Here is an 8,627-nt window from a genome sequence, read left to right as displayed (position 1 = left end):
TCTTTCAATGTCATTTTTCTTTCAGAGGAAAGATTAGGATAGCTTGTTTTTCTGTTAGATATGAAGTCTATTATGCATTTTTTTGGGGGTACCTCTAGTCTTGAGTGCCAAAGGCTTGCAATTTCTAATACTAATCTAATGGGAGTTAAAGTTGGGAAATTACAAGAAAGATTCTTGGAGAAAGATGAGCTTAAAGGATGTTTGGAAGCCCTAACAAGTGGTCTCCTCAAAGAAATTGCTTTCTTTTCTACATCACTAAACCCATTATTACTCCAAAATTATGTAGATCATTATGATGTCAAAGCTAAGAGCATACTCAATAAAAATGGGGAACACTTTTTTTCTGTTACTAGGGAGACCGTCTTGTATGTCCTAAAACTACTAGAGTGTTGCTTTGTTGATTTCAACCCTAACCAGTCCTTAGTTCAATTTTGAGAAGACCATTCAAAATACTGTAACAAGATGGCTAGGAAGTGGAGAAAAACCTTTTATAAGGGAGGTTCCAGACTACCTAAAGTGCTGACTAAGGATCACATGAAACCCCATGTACATGACTTGATAGTTTTGCTATAAAGAGCAAGAGGGTCAACTAATGTCTTGGTTTTTGAAGAATGGATGTTTTATTATAAAAACATTGTTTTAACTAGTAAAAAAATTCTTGACTATGCTGAGTTGATATCCAGTTCATTAAGGAGCCAACTTAATCACTCATAAGCCTCTAAACAAGAATTTGATATTCTTCCTATCTGACTTACTGTCTTGCATGTGTGAATGATCTCAAGGGTATTACTCATGAACCTTGGAATGAAGTCATAACAATATATTAGTATTGTCCCTTGCTAAGGAAATACATAGTAATAGAGGAGTTTAGGAGAGTACATGATGTTTTTTTGGGAAATGCTACCTTAACCTTGCTAAAGCCCCCATGTAGAGGATGTCCCTACAAGCTCAAAGTTTGATTCAAACCTATGGAAGTTTCTACATTCAGTTCCGTAGGCTCACCTATTTGAGAATAAGGGGTTTTGAGGAAGAATCAATGAAGTTACCAAGGTATGCTCTAGATTGCTTTGTCATAGCCAAAATATGCAAAAAAAAATTCTCTATAGTTAAAGAAAACCTTTCTAAAGGGAAATGGGAATCTATATTCCCCATTACACTAGGCTCCCTAGCTTGCAACACAATGATCAATGATTTAGTAATAGGGAGAAACCTTTTGAACTTCAATTTAAAGTTCTACCAAGAAAGAAGAGGTTTTGATAATAAGAGGTTTGCAATACTAGTGCTTGGTATAGGAGATCAAGTTCAACTAGTGCCTCACCTTGAAGACTTTTGGGAGGACTGAAACAATGAATAGGAGGTCACTATTTAAAAGAGACCACTCAAGGCTAACATTTTCTTAGATTACCACATTGAAGTTGAAGTTCAAACTAGAAGGGCTTATTGAAGATAATTTAGAAGTCAATGAACCTGGTTATAAAGAAATGATTGAATAGGTTTATTCCAAGGTTGACTAGAACATAGATGAGGAGGATGACATAAACCTCAGGTCTCAATCCATAATAAAGTGCAAAAATAATTAGTTAAGAGAAAAGAGAACCAAGACAACCAGTGCAATGCAAATTGAAAAACCTACAAACACTATTTCTTTCTCTAAATCTTTGACTTCTGACATCCCAATTTCATTTGATGATGTAGGTTGTGCTTCTATAGTTAAGATAAAGAAAGGAGTGGTACCACCAAACTAACTGACAATTCCCAGAACTAGGTCCAAAACTAAGACCACAACACGGTTCAGATGATAGTTCAAGGGCCCAAACTTATGGATCAAGAGTAGGACATAGAAGATGACCTCATGCTATTAGATAATCAAGAGATGGATACATAATTGGTAGTTACTATGAATGTGATTCAATTAAGCTTCATGAATCCCCCAAGAACTAGTGAAGGGATGATAGTTGCTAGCATCATACCTCCTGGCTACCTAATTTTGTGAACAAGAAGTGTAGCTTCAAGCCCATTTTCATGTCCGTTAAAGATATAGTCACCAAATATGCCACTCACACTCCCAAGAACAAGAAGTTAAAGAATGATGCATGCCTAACCAAAGATCCTATCATAAGGTAACAATAAAGGTGGCTACCTATAGGCAGAAAGAGGGTTTGTATAAAGTAGAAGTCAAAGATTTTAAGGTCACCACCATTGATTTGGGAGTCCTTACCAGGGGCATTGGCAATCACATCTTTAAGTTCTCAGCTAACCGAATGTTGAATCAATTAGAACAAGATAGCAAGGAGAAGAGAGAGCTGAAATGACTGGTCATTACCATGGTTGGATATATTGATTCCTTGATGAACATTGCCACACTTCCCTTAATCTAGGTTCCATAGTCTTTTGATCCTAACTCCTCCAAAGACCAACAATTGGTCAAATAGATGTAAAGAGGGAGACTATTTCTAGAGCTGATGAACAATTGGGTTGGGTCTATTGTGAAGGAAAGAGGTAAATTCATCTTGAATTTTTTGACTATGTATGTATAAGGAGAGGTACTACTTAGAGAAGTCCAAACTCTCATTCTTGTGTGGGAAATAGATCAAAGTCCATACCGAGCAATTTTTTTTCAAGTGCATGAGGTAGAAAAATATGGCATAATGAAATTCTTCTCCAAAAATTCCATGAAAACTATGGATCCATGTATGCTTTTCAAATTGAAAATCAACATGAGTTGGAAAGATTCCCTATATAAAGTTTCCTTAGAGGAAATGTGGGCGATTGAGAATTAGATCAAAGAAATGCATAAAAGGAATCTTGAAGTAGATGCAAATAATCAACCCTATTGATATCTTATAGTTTGAGGATGGGAACATAGATTCAAAAACCTTAATAAAGAGTTTCTAGGATGCCATACTCAAGATTAGGGATAGGGACACTCCTACTTCCTAGGATTTCACTACTATGGACAACATGGAGTCTATGTTGTATTTGAACAAGGAGATCATGCCCACACAGAGAAAAAGGATACAGGAGCTGAAGTGGAAAAAGGATGTTTGTAGGTCAAAACTACTTAGCCTAAATAATCTACACTCTCATGTAGCCCAAGAGTTCACAAGCACTTTTTGGAGCTGGAAATTGGTTAAGTAGGCCACGTTGGAGGATGATAAGCTTGATAAAGAAATTTAGTTGTGTGGCAATTGTCATTTTAAAATTATTTTACCTGGTTATGTTTAATAAATGTTTATAACTAAGATGGCTAGGTTTTGATAGAGGCCTATTGGATTCTAAAACTATATATGCTAGGGCATAAAATTGATTAAGGGTTAGTTGTTAGATAGAGATAAGATAGTCTTAATAGTAGTATTACATTTTTTCTTTTGGATTGTAATCGGTTGAAAGTAAGGATGCCAATGTGAATTTTTTTTTAAGACTTTGGGCTTGGAAGTTACATTTATACATCTATCAATACATATTATTGTTCAAGACTTTGAGTTTGAACTTTGATGTGGCAGTTACTTTGTGAACCATTATGTCAATTATTCATGACATTGATTACTATTTTAAATTGTTGTTCATATGCTTTTAGTTCTTACTTCATTTTATGTATTTGAAATATTTCTATTTTTCTTGAAGTTCTAGTCAATGTTGGGAGAACTTTATGTTTCTCAGTCACTCTATATATCTAAAAATTGTAGATTTCACCTTCGTACCCAAGAGTGCATGAGAGATCCTTAGGCACATTCTGGTAAAAGTGTGTGTATGAGTGTATTCTACTCTAGATATAAATTCATTGATAATTTATTAGAGGGAGTTGTGCCTCTTATAATTCATAGGGAAATGGTTAAAGAAATGCTTACCCAACTATTGTGAGCTTCATTGGTTTTCCATCCTAGGTGTAGAGAAAGTTATTGAAATTTAAAAAGGGAAAAAAATATGTTCACAAACAATATTGTAAATTTTGTTGTTGCTATTGTTTAATCAGTATATTAGTCTCCAAAATCCTTAACACGTGGGCTTACTAGTCTTATATGTAATGTCTTAACTGAGAACACACTTGAAGATTGTCATAAAATCCTTGAAAAAGGTAGATCTATATAGGTCTTATTCTTTACTCCCAACTAAGTAAGTCATCAGAAGTGACTAATTGATGTAACTAGAACCAAAAATTCCTAGTCTAGGTCTCAATACCCATACTCTTCAAGCATTCTTGTAAGCCTATAGGGTTACTAATTGAACCTATTTTGAAGAGGATCTCTCATAATTATCCCCTTCTACAAGATCAATTACATCAATTGGTACACCAATTCTTCTCACTCTTAACTCACTTAGACTCCTAGCTTGGAATTTCTTGCTATCTTGCAAGGTAAGGCACAAAATCTAATGAATATACAATATCCTTCAAAATTTCTTCAACATGCTTGATACAAGCTTCCCTAGAAATCTTGGGCTTTATCTCACAACCCCACTTCATGAAACTCTAAATTTCTCTTGAGAGTCCCAGTAGCCCTAGAACCCCTAATTAGGCTTCCTATCAAGGTCTTTTACTCAACAACTCCAAAGTCTCTTAAACAAGCTATCCAATGTATCAGTGATAGGCTATCAATCTATCTGTACATGGATTAAGCATAACTACCGTATTTATAAGGGTTTTGAGGGTTTAAATGCATCATAGAAGGTATTGACTTCAAAGTCCAACCAAATGATATTACCTAATCATAAAATATGGTTCAAGGCACCTCTACACCTTTTTCTCTAACTCTACTTCTTGGACAAGAAAATACCAATCCCGATCACCTAATTGATAAATTTGTTTCAACATGTAACTCCTACCCGAGTATGCTAGCCTCGCCTAGGGCATGCTTGTAAAAATAGAAAAAAAAAATATTTAGCACTCCAAAATCCATATATAGAATATGTACATAGTACTCTTATTGTTTCCATAAGGCCATAGTAATTTGACCAATGCAACTCAAGAATGATCCATTAAACTAGCTACAACTCTAAAATAGTACAGTGAACTAAAAATGCTAAAATGAATTTTAAACACCTACCCACTTAACACTTCAAGAAACAAAATTGATATAGAAAGTCCTAAATTCAAGCTTCTAACTATCCATGAATCAAAGAAAGCCCAATTAATCCATTCACATTGGATAGTAGGGTATGCATGTTAACTGTAACTAAAGATGCTTCAAAATGTGTTATTGCTCCAAGTTCAATTTGTATAATATAAATACCAACCCTTCTCTAGAGTGTGTGATGGTGTTTTATAGTTTTTTTGGATGTGTGGGAACCCTTTGTATGGACCCAATAACTGAATAATATAAGTTCGTTAATTTTGGCAAGAAGTTGTCAAAGTTGTCAAATGCAACTTTTGCAAAAATGCAAAATTGCTAGAGCAACTTTTGCAACTTTTCCCTTTGACCATGTATGGGCCCAAAAACCTTAAAAATGAGTTTTATTTGGTCCAAAAATAGCTTCTAACCCCATTTATCAACATTAGAGTGTTTGGTGAACTCTTGGTCAACACTTGACCTATTCAAGACATTCTAAGCAATATTAGCAACCTAAGACTCTTCATTCACTCACCTATCTATCTACCACTAGTCACACACGTGGGGATTTATATTTAGACCTTATTCACTTATGGTTGGATAGATCCATCTACAAGCTAAAATGCTTCAGGACCTTAATCTAGATCCTAGGTGCTCCTACACCATTCTCCCCCTATAATAAAGAACTCATGGTGGATCAACATTAAGAAGTTTAGTAGAGATACCTTTATTCTTAAGGTCACTCTTAGCTATCCATATTGCCTAAGATTCTGGTTGATTCTTCCATTTGATGGGATATTCCATATAGATTCCATGTCTACTCTTTTTCTCACTCTATAATCCAAATCTCTTTCAACTCGAGGCTTGTGTTTGGTTGGAATACTAACCTCTTTAGTGTCCTCCTTGACCTCTATTTCTTTGTGTCCTTCTTTTATGTTAGGTACTTTATATTGAATCAAATCTTTCACATTAAAGATAGGATAATTTGCCAAATCTTGTGGTAAGTCTATCTTGTAAGCATTAGGGCCATTTTTTGCAAGCACTCTACAAGGCCCTATCTTCCTAATTTGTAACTTCTTAGGAATATCTTTAGTAAGTCTAGCTTTGTTGAAATGCACTAACACCCTATCTCCTACTTCAAATTGCACATCTCTCCTTTTTGTATCCATCTTTGACTTCAAATTTTGAGTAGCTTCACTCAATGTTCTCTTGACCTATTCATGTACCTCCATCATGGATTATGAAAAGTTGTCTTCATCTCCACTCATTTCTTCATCTGGTTTTCATCCTTTGAGTTCACATATGCCTCTTGGATGGTAACCATACGCTATTTGAAAATGAATTTTCCCTATAGTTATGTTCATACTGTCATTGTAGGCAAACTTTGCTTATGATAGGGCTTGATCCCAAGTCTGACCATACTCCTTTGTTATAAATCTTAATAGGTTTCCAAGTACCTTGTTAATCACTTAATTTTGACCATCTATTTGTGGATGGTAAGTTGAACTATGGGCCAAATTTGTGCCCAATCTCTTCCATCAAGTTTTCAAAAAGTGTCCCATGAACTTAATATCCCTATTAGAAAAAATGTTGATGGGTAACCCATGTATTCTCACAATCTCCTTGAGAAACATAAAGGGTTATGTAATTTGCATCATGTGTGGATTTTAAAGGAATAAAATTGCTCATCTTACTAAACCTATCAACAAAAATAGAAATATTATCCCAACCTAATTTTGTCCTTGGAAAACCAACTATAAAATCCATGCTAATGCATTTCCATGGTCTGTTTGATATGGGTAAGGGCTGATACAATCATACATTTGTAGAAGAACCCTTGGCTTTTTGACATACAATACACTGGTCAACACACTTCTGAACATCATTCTACATTCTTGGCCAAAGTAGAATCTCTCCACTATCTTTAGTGTCTTATTTACACCAAAATGTCCACTAAGACTTCCATTATGCTTTTCCTGAATTAGTTTCTCTCTCATTGATCCTCTAGGCACACACAACTGATTACTCCTAAACAATAATCTATTTTACAAATTAAAATTAGAATATTCTCTATGGAAATGATTATTATATTTTAGGCATACCTTGTAGATCTTTGAAAAGTCTTCATCCCCAACATATAGGTCCTTAAAATTGTCCACTGCAATGATTTCTAATTTGATTTATGGGATCATGACTAACCTCCTACTTAAGGCATCAACAACCTTTTTTTCTTGGCCCTTCTTGTGTTTAACTGTAAAGGTATATTACTAGAGAAACTCCACCCATTTGATGTGCCTTAAACTCAACTTCTCTTGATAGTTGATGTAACTCAATGCTTGGTTATTTGTATAAACAAAAAAATCCTTTGGTAAAAGGTAATGCCTCCATTTGCTAAGTGCTTGTACTATAGAATACAATTCCAAATCATAAAAGGATTATCTTGACTTATCCTCATTTAATCTCTAACTAATGAAGGCTATTGATCTCCCTTCTTGACTTAAAACTACCCCAACAACAACATTGCTTGCATCACATTCCATAATGAACAACTTGTCAAAACTAGTTAACACAAGTATAGGTTTTGTCGATACCTCTTTCTTCAACCTTTCAAATCCATCATTTTCCTCTTTAGTCCATACAAACTTAGTTTTCAACCCACCTTTGATAGTGTCTAAGACTGGGGCACATATCTCACTAAAACTCCTTATGAACTTTCTATGAAACTGTGCCAAACCATGAAAAATCCTCATAATTGTACCATTCTTTGGTGTAGCCCAATTGAGTATTGCTTCAACTTTATCCTCATCCATATTCAAGTTATCTTGTGAGACAATAAATCTGAGGTAAGCCAATTCTTGCTTCAAAAAACTCACTTTTCTCTAGGTTGATGGTTAATTTCTCTTTTCACAAACTCTTCAAAACAATTTCCAATTATTTCAAATGTTCCTCTTTATCATTATCATTAATCAATATATCATCAAGATATACCACCAAAAAATTACCTATTTAGTTCTTTAGCACTTCATTCATAAGCCTTGTGAATGTATTAGGTACATTGGTCAGGCCAAATGGCATGACCAACCATTCATACACTCCTTCAGTGGTTTTAAAGGTTGTCTTACACTCATCACCTTGCTTCATTTTGATTTCGTGGTCACCACTCTTAAGATCAATCTTGGAAATATCTTTAGCACCCCCTAGAAAATCCACCAAGTCTTATATTCTAAGGATAGGAAACCTATACCTTATGGTTATCCTATTGATGTCTCTAGAGTCTGTGCATAATCTCCATTTACCTCCCTTTTTAGGTGCCAACACCATTGGAACAATACACTGGCTAATGCTCTTTTTAATCAAATCCTGATTTAACAACTCTTGAACTTCCCTAACAATCTCTTTGTCCTATTCTTGAGTCATCTTGTAATCAACCTTGTTTGGTACTGAAGCTCCTAGCACAAAGTCTATTTGATGACTTATTATCCTTTTTGGAGGAAGTGTAGAAGGTGTACCATCACTAATAATATCCTTGAACTAATCTAACGATGTTTGTACCTCCTTTGGTAAGGTAGGTTTTTTCTTCAC

Source organism: Cupressus sempervirens, chromosome 8, assembly GCF_028749045.1.
Source record: "Cupressus sempervirens isolate cs-2001-9-10 chromosome 8, ASM2874904v1, whole genome shotgun sequence".
Taxonomy (NCBI): Eukaryota; Viridiplantae; Streptophyta; class Pinopsida; order Cupressales; family Cupressaceae; genus Cupressus; species Cupressus sempervirens.
The sequence above is the reverse complement of the archived record's forward strand: the minus strand, read 5'-3'. Positions refer to the sequence as shown.